Source organism: Kogia breviceps, chromosome 5 (assembly GCF_026419965.1).
Source record: "Kogia breviceps isolate mKogBre1 chromosome 5, mKogBre1 haplotype 1, whole genome shotgun sequence".
NCBI lineage: Eukaryota > Metazoa > Chordata > Mammalia > Artiodactyla > Physeteridae > Kogia > Kogia breviceps.
This window is the reverse complement of record NC_081314.1, coordinates 62,205,846-62,221,008: the sequence shown is the minus strand read 5'-3', so window position 1 is coordinate 62,221,008 and position 15,163 is coordinate 62,205,846. Positions and strand designations below refer to the sequence as shown.

Sequence of the window (15,163 nt, the reverse complement as noted above, 5' to 3'; positions counted from 1 at the left end):
AAAAGTGGCCTGAGATTATTGAGCTTTTACTACTATAAAGAAGTAATCACCCATGCAAATATGTAAAGGTCATATTGATGAGTAGGAAAGCGAAGAGAGGAGTAAATTGCTGAGAATAAATAAAAGGAAATAAGAGAGGAAGTAAAATGTGTTTCATAAGTATTAAGACTGGAAATCAGGAATCTCTAAGCCTTGAGCAAAGAAGGGAGCAGAAATGGAAGACTCGGGCTTCCCTGGTGGCGCAGTGGTTGAGTCCGCCTGCCGATGCAGGGGACGCGGGTTCGTGCCCCGGTCTGGGAGGATCCCACATGCTGCGGAGCGGCTGGGCCCATGAGCCATGGCCTCTGAGCCTGCGCGTCCGGAGCCTGTGCTCCGCAACGGGGGAGGCCACAACAGTGAGAGGCCCGCGTACCGCAAAAAAAAAAAAAAGAAATGGAAGACTCTAGGCCTTTTATCTTGTTCCTGTTCCTAACTCAGAAGAGCAGGCATGACTGGTTGATCTGGAAGCCTGCCTGGAACCTGAAGATGCCCTTGCCTATGCCAGGTTTCCCTTTTGCAAGTTTTGAAAAGCCAAGGGGAATCAGCAGCAAAAAATAATAGATACCTTCTCTTTCTGAAACTGTCAACAGAGCTCAGAGCTTTGAAGTCTTTGAAGTGACAAGGCAAGTGGTATGGCTACCTCTGGCTTTGAGCTCCAAAGAAACCACGAGGGGAGTTCAGGGCAGACCACCTCCCTGCTTGGGTGGGCACATGAGATTACCCGAGGACCAAACTGAGCTGAGATGGAAAGTGATTACTGCCAGTTAGATAAGACACTTGAGTACTCCTGTATGCTCTAGTTCTTTAAATTTTGCCTCAAATAAATCATTTTTTGACAAATATTTATTGTTGTTAAACAATAAATCAAAACACTTGATTTAAACAATAAATCAAAACACTTGTTATTTATATGCAAGGCATTATTATCTGCATAAGGAAATTTAGAAGAGATAAAACAGATCCTCATAAAGATTCTAAATTAAACCAGATGAAACTGTAGATAGTTGATCATTTTTAACCTATGCAAATGGTAATTTCATATTACTCAACCTAATACATTCAAATGGGGATAAAGAGGTAAGACAAATAAGACTGTACCTATATCATGTCAGTGATAAGAGCCTGGGAGAATGTTCCACAGGGTAAGGCGGGTGATGCTGTGGGATGAAGAGGTTGATAACTCATTTACAGCAGCCAGGGAAACCTCACTGATAAACTGACATGTTGGTGAAAACTTGAGGTGGTAAAGGATTTAGCCAGTGGTGAGAGATAAGAGATTTCACATCCAAGGCAGGAGAATGGCAAGTGTAAACAGGCTGAGGTGATCGTGTACTATTGTTTTTGAGGAACAGAGAGGAGACAAAGCGAGTTGGGGGGATATGGTTGGAGGTGAGTTAGAAAGTTAGGGAGGCAGCAGATCACAATGGGGCTCGTAGGCAGTGGTCAGAACTTGGCTTTTGCTCTGAGTGAAATGGGGAGTCATTACAGGACTTCGAGCACTGGCGAGACATGATTAACGTAGACTTTACTGGAACCACTCTGCCTGCTGTGTTGAGAACAGACTGCAGAGGGCAAGGACTGAAGCAGGGAGTCCTGTTTTGAGGTTGTAGAAACAGTCGAGACAAGAGAGGATAGATTTGTGGACCAGTACGGTAGCAGTGGAAGGGCTGAAAATGTTTTGAAGGTAGAGCTGACAGAATTTGCTGAGAGTGGATTGCAAAGTGCGTGAAACTAGAGGAGGCAAGGATGATTCTAAGATTAATATGCAATTTTGCTCTTACAGGTAAACACATAAATTATCAAGCAAACAGATAATTGTAATTTAATGACTCTCTTTGCTCTTAAAATCTCTGACTAGATTTTGTGTAATTGTTTTTTTCCAATAGTAAGTGTCAGTTGAACTTACCCTGTGTTTTTAGGCATCTCTGTTTATCTACCCAAAGAGTAACCTTGGTACCAATAAGAGCCAAACAGACTGGGTTCTGACTCTGCCACCTAGGTATCTTTTTGGGAAGCCTTAGCTTACTCTGTTAGATGAAGCTAACAAAATCAACTTGGAGTGCTGGTTATGGCTAAATAACATAATGTATGTAAAGTGTCTAGCAATAAATGTTGCCTATAAATTTCAGTGATAATAACACATGTATGGCCACTCTTGGAAAGCTTGTCAGCCCTCTGCAACCCCTTTACATATTTTATTTTAACCCCTGTAGCTTTTAACTGAGAAACATTTTATGGAGGGTTTTTTTTAATTGATAAAAATAATGACCAATCTGTCTCAAAAATTTCACTAAAAGTGTGTGATATTTATAAAGTAAATAAAAGTAATTAAGTAAAAACTGTGCTAGGCCCTGCACAATGCCAACCGTGGTCTTTACCTTCTGGCCTCTCCTGACTTGAGGCAGCCCCTCCTGATCAGAACTTTGGCATTCAATCTCAAGTATCCTTGGTGCTCTGTCTCCTGTATTTCTGAGTCATCAAAACTAGAATTCTGCCTTGATTGCTATCCCCCAATTCTTATAGATGTAATCTAAATATTACCTTATGTTCCTGCATGAGAATTGGGGATCTGCCTTCTTCTCGTCACAGCTTCTCTCAGAGCCTGGAGCTTGGTTCTTGAATACCTGCCTGGTGACCAGGACCCTAGAACTAGAGCAGCCATAGGATTTTAAAAATTTATTATTTATTTATTTATAAAAAAAATTTTTTTTATTACATACTGTCCAAATTGGAACACCTTTGAGAATGAATAGGGAGCTATTAATAATTATGCAGGGACAACTTTATCTTTAACTCCATAACCATGTGTCTGGATTTGCAGAGGGCAGTCCAATTTTTGGCGGTCATCCCGGCATCTCACTGGTACTTCCTTTCACTCTCAAATTATCCTGATTTGGACAATAAATTGTATAACCTACTGACTGAGTTACAGTCAGATGTTTTTCTGTTAAATGCTAATTGATCAGAGACTAAATTTTATATAATATATGGATCTGCTTCTAAATTGTAGTCTGGACCATTTATATAATTTTCTTATTCTGGCATCAATAAAGTTTTGTTAATTAGCTTTACAGTATAGTTTAATATGTGTAAGAACTAGTACATCAATTTTTTTTCCCACCAAAAATTTCTTGGCTATTCTTTAGTATTTATTTTTCCAGATAAACTTTAGAAACAGCTTGCCAAATTTATGTTTTAAGAATCTTAGGATTTAAAATAAATCTTAGGATTTTGATAGGAATTTCTCTGAATTTTTGGATTAATTTGGGGAGAAACAACATTTTTACCAAATCAAATGTTTCTGTACTTCCTGCCTTCCTGCCTGGACTTCTAGGTATCATTGCTAACCATGGATCTGTAATTCTCATGCTCTATTAACATTTTGGGATATCCTACTGGTTGTATTTGTTGCCTCTCACCATAGTTATTATTTTCACTATATACTGGATCTCATGCCTTGCATAAACTGCACCATCTTTCAGGGTCTTCAGCTGGATCAGACCCTGTTTCTATCCCACCCCAGCAGGGAGGCGCTGGTCTTCTCCATTTCTCTATGAACTGATATAAGAAACGGGCGTTCAGGGATAAATGCAGGACATAGTAAAATGTACTTTCATTAAGCAGTGCAAGCCTTCTCTACTCTTAGTGAACCTGAAAATACATTTACATGATACATTCCGTAATGGGAAAAAAATCGTCAAAAAATCAAATGGTTTCAATGAATTCAAGGTAAATTAGAGACCATACATGCCAGGGGTGAAAAGTTAAATTGATAAGGTCAATTAAGGAAGGCCCATTTGGAAAACCGAAGGAGTCTTTGCACTGCAAGCAGCATGCTACCTTTCAGCATTATTCTGCAGGTCTGTTTAATGTTCACAGATTGTGTAAATATAACGATTTCTTCCTAAGGGGAGGGATCGGTGGTGTTGTTAGGTTTGTTTTACTTTGAACATTAGCGAGTCCCTCTGGGAAATTTTGGATATTGCTGTCACTTTACTGTTCAATGTTAGTACATCACTGGGCGTCCTCCCCTTTCAGGCTTCACTCGTGCGAAAATAAATGTGTGAAAATTAGAAACACTGAATTGATGAGTCTGGCTTAGTTTTTTATTTGCTCTGTGAGCTAGAGATGGGGCTCTTTTATTATTCTCCTTGTTTATGTGAGGGAAATTAAGACACAGGTCAGTCGGATAAGTGAGGAGAAAACACAGAACTGCTGCCTAAGAAGTACACGCTCTTTGCTTCTCCTTAGTAAAGGCAGAGCTCCTTTAGAGAAGTAAAATGGCAAAGCAGGTATCCTGAGAGCAATGCTTCTTGCCCTTTTAAAATCCATTCCTCCCGCAGTGCTTTACATTCTGTTTCTGACTAGTCTTGTGTGATACTGTGATTTATAATATAAAGCACATATTTGATCTCCTTCCTGTTCGGGCACAGAGCTCCTAAAACCCTTGGTATTTCCTAAGGGTTATGTTATGTTTTCTCATTATGTTAACAAGATGACTTTTGGAAAGCACCTGAGGATAGGGACTGGTTGCCAACTCTGTTATTAGAGGGTTGGAAATTTCAGTCTTACCTCCCTGACCTCCAGGGAGAAGAGAGGGGATTAGAGGTTGGATCAGTTGCCAATGGCCAATGATTTAATCAATCATGCCTATGTAATGAAGCCTCCATAAAACCCCAAAAGAATGGGGTTTGGAGAAATTCTGGATTGGTGAACACATGGAGACTGGGGAGAGTGGCAAGCCTGGAGAGGGTATGGAAGCTCCACGCCCTTTCCCCATACCTTGCCCTATGTGTCTCTTCCATCTGGCTGTTCCTGAGTTATATCCTTTGACAATAAACTAGGATCTAGTAAGTAAAATGTTTCTCTGATGAACCCACAGAGGGGGTCTTGGGAACCTCTGATTTATAGCCAGTTAGTCAGAAGTACAGGTAACCGCCTGAGTCTGCAACTGGAGTCTGTATTGAGTTGCCAAGGAGGGGGTCATTGGAACCTCCATTCTGTAGCTGGTCTGTCAGAAGCAGAGGTTTGTGAGTGGCATCTGAAGGTGGGGGGCAGTCTTGTAGGACTGAACTCTTAACCCATGAAATCTGATGCTATCTCCGGGTAAATAGTGTCAGAATTGAGCTGAATTGTGGGACACCCTGCTGGTGTCCAAAACTGCTTGGCATTGTGTGGGAAGCCCCCCCCCCACTCCCCCATGTGGAAAGTGGGTCCAGGAACCCAAGAGACCTTGACAGCTGAGAAAATTCTGTCAAGTTCTACTTTCGGTAATGTATATTACAGAAAACAAAACAAAACAAATACCGAATATACATTTTATCGAACCATTTATGTATTCTTTCTTTAATTTGAGGTCACTGTTTAGAGAACAGTGTATAGTCTTCAAACTGCTCTCAAGATTTTACGGCTTTAAAATTCTTAATGGTGCTGAAATTTGCAAGATGGAAAAAATGGTGGCAAGTAAACTGGTCTGCGATGTGTGTGGTGATCTCGATCTATGGAGTTGGTGAAGGACAGGAAGCAGGGTCAGGCAGAAACTCATGAACCAAGGCAGCACAGGGATTGGGGAAAACTGGGCTTAGGAGAGAGGCTGCCATGGTCGTAGGGAAGCAAGATGGCCCATACATCAAGGTTTGAGGTCCAGGACAGAGCAGATGCTTAATAAAGGGTTGCTGAAAGAATCTTTGAATAAATTGTTCTGGAGGAATCTGTCTGTACTTAGATTCCCATCTGCATGCAGTGGATAATGGAGGAGGATATCTTCCCTGGGAAAAGAGACTTGGCAAGAGCCAGACTGGTCATCAGCCAAATTGAGTGTGGACACTGCAGCCTGAGGTGAGGCAAATGATCAGATCAAAGGAGAAAGTGTCTGGACAAAAGCCTTGTCTGATGGATTGGCCCAACGTGGAGTGTGTGTGTGTGTGTGTGTGTGTGTGTGTGTGTGTGTGTGTGTAAGGAGTGTATCTTCTCAGGGCTAAAGAGGCACAAACCTGCATACAGCCTTAGGCACTGGGTCATAGATCATCAGTTTGGTCTTGACTGAGATTTTGTGGGTGAGGAGGGAGAGAAGGTGGATGGAGAACAGTGGTCCTGGCTGTGGCCCCTGATCCTAAATCTGAAAATAACACCTAATCTCTAGTCCCACTCACAAGGGTTGTAGATGGATGAAGAGGATATTTGAGGCACTGACTCCTTGTACAGTAAGTTCCCACCTTTGACGTTTCTTCAAGAGTTTTACACAAATAATTACTTTTTAAGACTTTGGTTTGTATTTCTTTTTGCAACATATGGAGAGACATGGCAGAAATAAAATAACAAAATATGAAAATAAAATAACAAAATATGAAAATAAAACAGCAATCCAAGGTAATAGTGCAGTTGTCACAAGGCAGTTAAATTAATTGCCAAATCACTGTTATAAAAAGTATTTTTCATTGGAATCTAGAAGAGGGTGATATCAGGGAAGGTGAGGGAAGATTTTATATGTGAGGTGGGATTTGAGATGAATTTTTATGTTTCAATAACATTTGGAGAGGCAGAGAGGAGTGAAGATATACAGAGGTAGATGTGGAAAGGAAGAAAAGCATTAGGTATATTGTAGGGATGGTGTATTGGAGAAGAAAGAAGGAAGGAGGAGAAGGGGACAAAGGAAGGTAGAGTATAGTATATTGGGGTAGGAAGGATAGGATAGTCTGTATCTTAGAACTGCCATCTTCTCAATAGAAGTGGGAGAAAGGGCATTTAATTAAACGTGAGGGGAGCAGAGATGGGACTGAGGGTCTGACGAACAGAGAGAAGGTATAGAATAGGAATTTTTGAGGGGCTCTTTCTGGGGACTAGGGAACAGACAAGTGATTAATGAAAGTATTGCCTTGTACAAAACCAGAAAGGCTATAGTTTCAGCCTTGTGCCTCCAAACCCAGACACACACACACACACACACACACACACACACACACACACACACACACACACACACACACACACACACACACACACCACCAAACGGATTCTGGCAGAGCTGTTCTAGAAGCCTGCCCAGCATTGGCTGAAGAGGAAGGAGGTGGGGTTGTGGGAGAAGAATTGCTGACAGTTTGTGTAGGAGGCAAGCTGAATCCTGTTTACTAAAGTAAATGACCTTTTCTTATCATGTCTCATGCTCCCTTTAGAAAAATGAAAGAAGGTAGAATGTGAAAAGTCAACAAGAAATGGGAGGCGGTTTTATTTTATTAAACAGAAAATGAGCAAGGCTGTGATGAGTCTCCTCTTAGCCACTCTCTTAAGAAGGGGGCTAGAGTCATTGGCAGTTGGCAGGCATCTCTTTCCAGCATATGGTTGATAACACTTGTGAGGGGCTCTAGTAGCCACAACAGTGCCCTTTAGGAAAGAAAGAGTGGATTCCAGCGGTCAAGCCCTAGTCTCACACTCTGGGAAGATTTTTTTTTTGGTGCCTACTTTACAAGAGGGCACAACCCCATTACCTGATTAGTAAAGTGTAATTTGTAAGCAGTAGAGTACAATTTTCGTTGGACGTACGCACACTGTAATTTAGTCAGCATTCCCGTACTACATTATTCATTCCAGACATGAGAGAAGAGTAATAAATATCTTATTTCTTTTTCTTGCTGTTCTAAATTTAGTTTATTGTTCTTGTTGATTGATTTTCATGGGGTCACACGAAGTATTACGGTTAACTCACACTGGTTCAGTTATCTGAGTGAGATAAATAACTATTTAAACACCCTTTACTGCTATGTCCATTTTATCCTGTGGCTAATGCAATGCTCTGGGCCAGGAGAGAGATTTTATTCTTTGTTTGTTTGTTTTTTGTTAAAGTTTAGCTTCAATATATGCATGTCATTCTGGATAAGGCAAACCCAGAAAACCTCCCAGCATTGATAATGTGGGAGTTTGCTCTTGCATTCACAGCAGTCTTATGAGGATCTGCATTGTGCATTAATACTCAAGATAGATAGTTGCTCTGATCCTCATTCCTTGACCCTAGGAGGTACTGTGTTGTAATGGTTGGGTATTAAGGATGTCTGTGTTTTGGGTGACAATTCATGGAAAATCAGTTCGTAATTCAGTGGGTTTATTTGCACAAAGATCCAGATATGCAAAATTGTTTGTTTTTAACAAATGGGAGTTAGATTTTGTGTTCGATTGGCAAAATGGTAAATGGTTTGATGGAAAGAGAACTGGACTGTGAATCAAGTAATGGGAATTTAATTCTTCATTTACTGTCAAACCTTGACCATTTAGTTTTCTTGAGCCTTGGTTTCCTTACCTATAAAATAATCCCAATCATGACGTGCATTTTACAGTGATCTTCTAGTTTAAAATGAATTTGATATCTGTTACTCTATTTCAAAGTGACAATAACCTTGTGAGTGTTGACTTAGTTACTATTAGTTCCATTTTTCAGATGATAAAACTGAAGTGCTAAGGGGATTTCCTAGTCATGCTGCTAGAATATGGCAGAAGTGTAACATGACCCATAGTTTCCTACTTCCAAATACCACCCTACAGTGGGATTTTTGGCTTGATTTCCTTACAAGAAATTGCTAAGAATCAAAACGTATGATACAGTCTTCCTCTCTACCTCAGCCACTGACTCTTATAGTCACACCCTTAATTTTACCAGCACCAGTAATTGCGTATCGGAAATCTGGACACTCAGCATCCTACTCCCTGGTCAATAAGTGCTGTTTTGAAGCTTATTTATTCCAAGGTTCTCTCTGCAACAAATTTTTGATCTTATTGAATCCCCTACCCAATGACATTATCCATCAACCTCTCACCTCTTCTCTTTACCTCTGTTGTTACCTAAATTGATTTCATGGTCTTTCACTGTATCCCCCACTGTAGAACCCTTTAGCTCCTTTGCCTCACTTTCCCTTCATTGTATTTGTCAGACTAAACCTCAATGTTGGGTGAAAACAGCTATCTATTTTTTCGGTTCCTGTACAGTGACAGCCAAACTTTACTGAAGAAAATCACAAAACCTGATGTACTGGTTTCACATTAATTAATGACTAAATTTCGAACAGCATTCAGCCACCACTTACAGTTCCCTAGTGAGTTCAATTTCTCTCTCTTAGAAACAATTCAGATCTTCACCTCTCTTGTCAAACTTCCTACAGTTTCCAGTTCCCTAACTGATGATCTTGACTTTTCCACCACAGAGCTACACATCTGCTGGCATCTGTTCTCACCTTTTCTGTTTTTCCTCATGGAATGTTTGCCCTGCTCCTATCCAAGAGTTTCCCCTTCATTCTCACTCAAGATCCTCTTCTCTCCTATCTTTGAAAAGATTTCTCTCCTTCAATTATCCTCCACCTCCCTTCCTCTTACTTGATCACTCCAATTAGCAGGATTCTAGAATCTTCCATGTTAAAACAAAACAAAAATTCTTGGTCCTGCATCTCCCATTAGTTAACTCCTTATTCTTCTGCTCATCTTCACAGTAAAACTTTTCAAATGAATTGGGTAGACCTACGGTCTTCTCTTCCTCATTTCCCATTCAGTCTTCATACACTCCAATTGGATGTTAATCCCCATCTCTCACTGAAACCTCTTGTCAAGGTCAGTAATAATTTCTAAGGTGCCAGATCCAATGTACAGGCCTTTATTCTAAATTCACCTGAACTCTTATCAGCACTCAATGTAGTTGACTACTTATTTCCTGAGCAACTCTCCTCTTTTAGATTCTATAACACCACATGCTCTTGGTTTTCCTTCCATCTAATTGTTTCTTCTCAGTTTTCTTAGGTGCCTCTTCAGTCTCTACCTGTTCTCCAAATGTTGAAGTGGCTTCTCTTCTTTGTCTATGCTTCTTAGATGACCTTATCCAGGTCTATGGCTTTATATACCATCTGTAGCAAAGTGACTCCCAAATCTATATCTCTAGACTTATCTCCTGAGCTCCAGACTCCAGTTTCTCAAGCCAAAAATGTAAGAATAACTTTCGATTCCTTTCTCTGCTTCACCATGGTTTCCCACATCCAGATAATCTCCACATTGTATTGTTTCTATTTTCAATATATCTGTCTAACAGTTCTCTTCTGTTTCTACTACTACAACCCTGGTTTAAGCTACCAACATTTCTCTCATCTGGACTGCAGTAATAACCTCATTGCTGGTGTCTCTGCTTCCTTGATTTTCCCCTCACCATCTACACCTTACAGCAGTTAGAGAGATATTTTAAAAGGGGAAATTAGACTAGAACTTTCCTTGCTTTAAATCTTCTAATAGATTTCCACTACTCTTGAAATTTGAACTCTTTGTAGGCCCTGTGTGGTCTCTCTACCATTATTATGTCCTACTCTTCTCCATCCAGGCGCACTGGACATGCCAAGTCTCCTCAGGGCCTTTGCACATACTTTCCTCTCTTCCTGGATTGCTCCATTCCCAGCTCTTGGCTTGGTTCGATCCTTCTCATCTTTTTGTGTTTGATCAATATCACGTCCCTGGGGAGGCTTTGAATCACCACTCCTTCTAAGAGGCCCACTTGCTTTTCCTCTTTTCCCTAATTACTTTCTACCATTGAAATTTTTTTCTTTATAGTCCTTCTCACAACAGAAATGACTTTATATATTTCTTATTTGTTTATTGTGCATCTCACATCTCTCTCAACCAAAGGGTCAAAATAACACATTATGAATCTTGTTTATATTTTTTACAGCTTTTCTTCAGTGCTTGATTCATTTCCCATACCTAGTAGGCTCTCAGTAAGAATACTTGTTGAATGAATGCATAAACATGAGGGATGTGAAACTGTTTGTCTATTGTGCTGTGCTGGTGTAACACATCCTACTCTTCACAGATGAGCTGGATTTCTTTTGCAGATCAGTAACACAAGTGGTCGGTATTGGGTACTAAACGGTAAAATGATAAGCCATATTGACTATATTTGCCCTGAAACAGCTCTCTTTCCCCCATGAAGAGATATCTTGTTTTGCAGAATCAAAACTAGAACTATTAGGATGTGCACAGACTATAATGAAATGTTGACTGAGGTAAATAATATCCATTAAGAAAGATTTATGGGGAAATGGCATTGCATAGGGTGAATATAATTTTATTTCTTCTGTGCTTTTAAATACATGATATTTGGACTTCTGTTGCATATTCTAGATGATGGCGTGGGCAGAATACGTGATAGTACTTTAGCACCATAGGAAATGGTCTTAAAACACTGATATCATAGAGGCAAGGAATGGGAATCAAAGAGCATTACTCACCATGATTTGTTTCTAGCTTCTCTGTCCAAACTGCAAGGTTTTCTTTAAAAGTAAGTCAAAGCTCATTCAGACTCAGAGTTAATACAGACCCAGAGAAACTGCCCATGTCTCAGCTTAAGTATCTGAGTAATTAAAGGTATACTACTTTGAAGGTCTCACACCTTCCCATTTTCATTGAATTCCAGGGATTAAAGAAATCACCCAATGTCTTAATGCCAAGGCTCTAAAGCCCAGAATTTCAGCTGGTACACATCCTAATTAGTAAGTCAAGTTATTAGATGATATCTTGATCAGAAAATGGTATGAGCAGTAAATAAGTAATCCCTGAATGTCTTTTTTATGAACATCCTTTTGTTTGATGGCCAATATTTGCATATTTTTCCTACTTGTTACATATCCCTAAGGAAGTGTTTGGATTTTAAATATTTTTATTTAGAGATTATATTTGTTATTTAAAGCAGCATAGCACTATAGCCAGTTTCAAAGCCTAACCACCCTACACCATTCTTGCTTAGTTTCTGTACTCTTTCTTCCAGTGTCTTTGTTTCTCTCTTTTTCTTAAATATATTTTCTTCTTACAGATGAAACTTTAGCAAATACTGGTTGGTGTAGAGAAAAACAGAGGAAGAAAGACAGACTACCACCCAGAATGAATTGCACTTAAAGTTCTGAAATATGATACTTTAGGTATGAGGCTAATTTTGAGGACTTCCTCTAGCTTTAACCACAGTGTTGGATGAAACTTGGAAGAAGATTGTGCTGTAGTTGCAAATTAATTAATCTTTGAAGTACTTTGGGTAAAACCAAAAATAGCACAGCAACAACATTGACATTTTGTTTTACTTGCTTGATATAAAAAGGTGGTCGTAATCTAACTGGAGGTAAAGATTTTTGATGTTTTGGTATTAAAATGACCTCAAACAAAAGACAAAATATTTCTGAGATACTAATATGCATTTTTCCATTCCACATTAAGCTTTAAACAAAAATTCAAACCTTATAATTTTTTAGAGGGTCCAAACCTAAAAAGATGATGGTGCTTTCCAGCCCCAATATGTAATAGAAAAGAAGTAAAGCTAAACTGTAAAATAAATGTGAAGAAGTTCACAATATGGTATTTATCATAATGACTATTTTGAATCCTTTTTCTTTTCTAAATGTCAGGTTCTTTCATGGAGCATTTACGGGGTGCCCCTGCTTTGCCTGTGCCCAAGCATGTGTCCTGTCACTGCCTCCCTGATGAAGGAGTTGCTGACATTGCCTGCGTGAGCAGCAATGGTGCTCTCTGAGCTGTTGGTCATGCTTCCCTTCCCTGCTGTTGTTAGCATCTCTGGGATGCAGAGCGAGCCTAATGTGTGCCAGCCAGAATGGGGAAATGGCCCATCTGCTCTGTGCTGGGCTTTAATTGCATCATCAGTGATGGCTTCAAAGCGGATGCCTGAACAAGGGGTACACAATGGCCATTTACTCAGAGGCTATGGGAGAGGACCTTCAGTTGGTCTGATTATAGCCAATAATGTAGAATGAGGGCCAAAACATGCTAATCAGCTTGTCCCTGAAGTTGCGGTGTCTATGCAGGTCCAAACAGATGGAACCAGCCAGGAAGCTGGGTACACTCTGTTTCTAACTCAGTGATGTTGCTTTGTGGTTGTATGACCTTGGACAAATCACTTCACCTTCATGCTTTGTCATAGCAAAGTGTCATCTGTAAGCTGCAGATTATAGAATGTACTCTATCTTAATCTCCTGACTGTTTTGGGGACACATGGCATAACATCAAATCTCACTCATCTGAGCACAGCACGAAGCTGCTTCCTTTGTGGTCATCAAAAGGGTAATCATTCTTTTTGAATTCTACTGCCATTTTGTTAGCATCTCTCTTTGAACATATAATGAATTCATTAGCAAGTATTTATTAGATGTGTCCACTTTGTTCCAGGTAGTAGTCTAAGTACTAAGTACTTAGGATACTTAAGTGCTAAGTACTTTAGTGGTTATGAGTACAGAGGAGTAGTAGAATCATGTACAAAGATAAATAACTGGGTTCTTGAGGATTTACTTTAAAAATAATACAGATTACCTATATTCTGATTCTCTCCTCACAATGTCTACACTCCTTCGTGATGGAGTCTCTGCCTTTAAAAACTCCTTGACTATTCAAAGCATTCATCAGCATGCCCTATGGAAAGTAATGACAGTATATTGAACACTTACTAGTGCCAGGCATTCTTCTAAATGCCTTACATGAGTTAACTCACTCAGTCATCATCACAGCATTACTATTATACACATTTATAGATGAGATGAGAAAATAGCACAAAGGAGTTAAGTAACCTGCCTAAGGTCACACAGTGAGTGTGTGGCAGAGCCTAACACAGGCAGCCCAACTCCAGAGCACATACTCTTAATCCTCACAGTCACTTCCCGTGGTTGGCTGTTGAATGAATGAGTGATGAATGTTAGAATATTTTAAATGTGTAAAGCACTTTACAAGTTTAAGTCGTTAGTACTGTTTTTGCTATAGGCATAACTATTACTACAGGATTACAATTGACACTTTTCAGCATTTCAGGGGAAAGAAATCTCAGCATTCTACTTTTGTTGTTGGAGTTCAATAACAGATAGGGAGCAAGCACCTGACCAGAGTTGATCAAACTTAGTATAAAATGCAAGTTCAGCTGTAGGAGAACTAGAAAAAAAGTCCCTTATTTCTTGCCCTCATTCATGGGGTCATGCCATTTAGGCCAATTCTGGGTGACTTCTGATTGCTAGCTCAGCCCACAGTGATCTCTTCCCCAAAAGACTATGTATGTACCTGTTACCTTTTGTATCCCAAACTGATTCTTCACTAACTTTACCTTTACTCTCATTATACTCTGTCTAGTACCTAAGCTAGGCAACACAGCCTCATGTTCAGTTTCTCTTCTTCTTCACTTTGTGGTTAAATCTTGCCCATTAAGTGATTCTCAAAGATATCCCCTCCCTTCTACTCTATTAACTTTAGTATCTCAGATTACACCACTGTAATAGGTTCCTAACTGACATCCTAGCCTATGATCTGTATTTTCTCCAGGCTTTCCTCCAGTTTTCCATTCTCTAAGTTACATTTATAAAATGCACATCTGATAATATCCCTTCCTGTTGAAAGCCATTAATAGCACCCAACTGCCTCCAAGTTGACCATAAACTTCTTAGCATGGTGGTCAATGCATTCCACAATTGAGCCCCAACCTGTTCTTTGGATATCATCTCCCATCATACTTCCTTATTAATCCACTACACTGTGGCCACACTGGGCTACTTGTTATTCCTGAAATGGATCATATGCTCTCATGTCCCCAGGACACATACCCTGCCTTCTTGGAAAAAATTCCTTTCCTTCTCTCCCTGTTAAAATGTTTGATTTTCTTCAAGGCAAGCTCAAATGTCCTTTCCTGGTTACCCCAAACTAGAATTCATTGCTATTTATAACACTCTATGTTTATAGTTCTCCTCTGACCCTTATTTTGTTTTATGTTGAAGGGTGGTAAATATGCCTTTTCCATAATACACTGGAAAACTCTTGACCTTTAAAAGAACAAACTCATCTTTGTAGCTATGTACCACTTTAGCATCGTTGTCCTGTATTTTTAGTTTTCTAAGTGTGTAGGTCTCATCTCCCCATAAAGACTGTAGGCTTTTGGCAAGGTTACAATATGAGCTAGCTTATGTATTTGGGGCTTTAGTTGAATTTTAACTTTGCTTCTACTAGTTCATATGCTAATGTAGGGGACCAAAAGAAAGCTATTAACTCTGATTCTTACTTCCAGTGATTGCTGTGAGGGCTGAGAGAAACACTGGATACACAGTACAAGCTCAATAGAGGTAACGATTGGTTA

General features: G+C 39.7%; 1 protein-coding gene across 2 annotated transcripts in view; it reads right to left on the bottom strand.

Moving 5' to 3' along the window:
* Positions 1-15,163, bottom strand: part of KCNMB2 (potassium calcium-activated channel subfamily M regulatory beta subunit 2) — a 247,316-nt gene that overhangs the window by 47,290 nt on the left and 184,863 nt on the right. The window contains exon 1 of one of the 2 annotated variants that reach the window (XM_059064602.2): positions 2,581-2,662. The exons of the other annotated variant lie outside the window; for it this stretch is intronic. The gene's annotated coding sequence lies outside the window, so the exon portion shown is untranslated. Of the gene's footprint in view, positions 1-2,580; positions 2,663-15,163 lie in introns of those variants that run through there. 2 annotated transcript variants of the gene reach the window in all.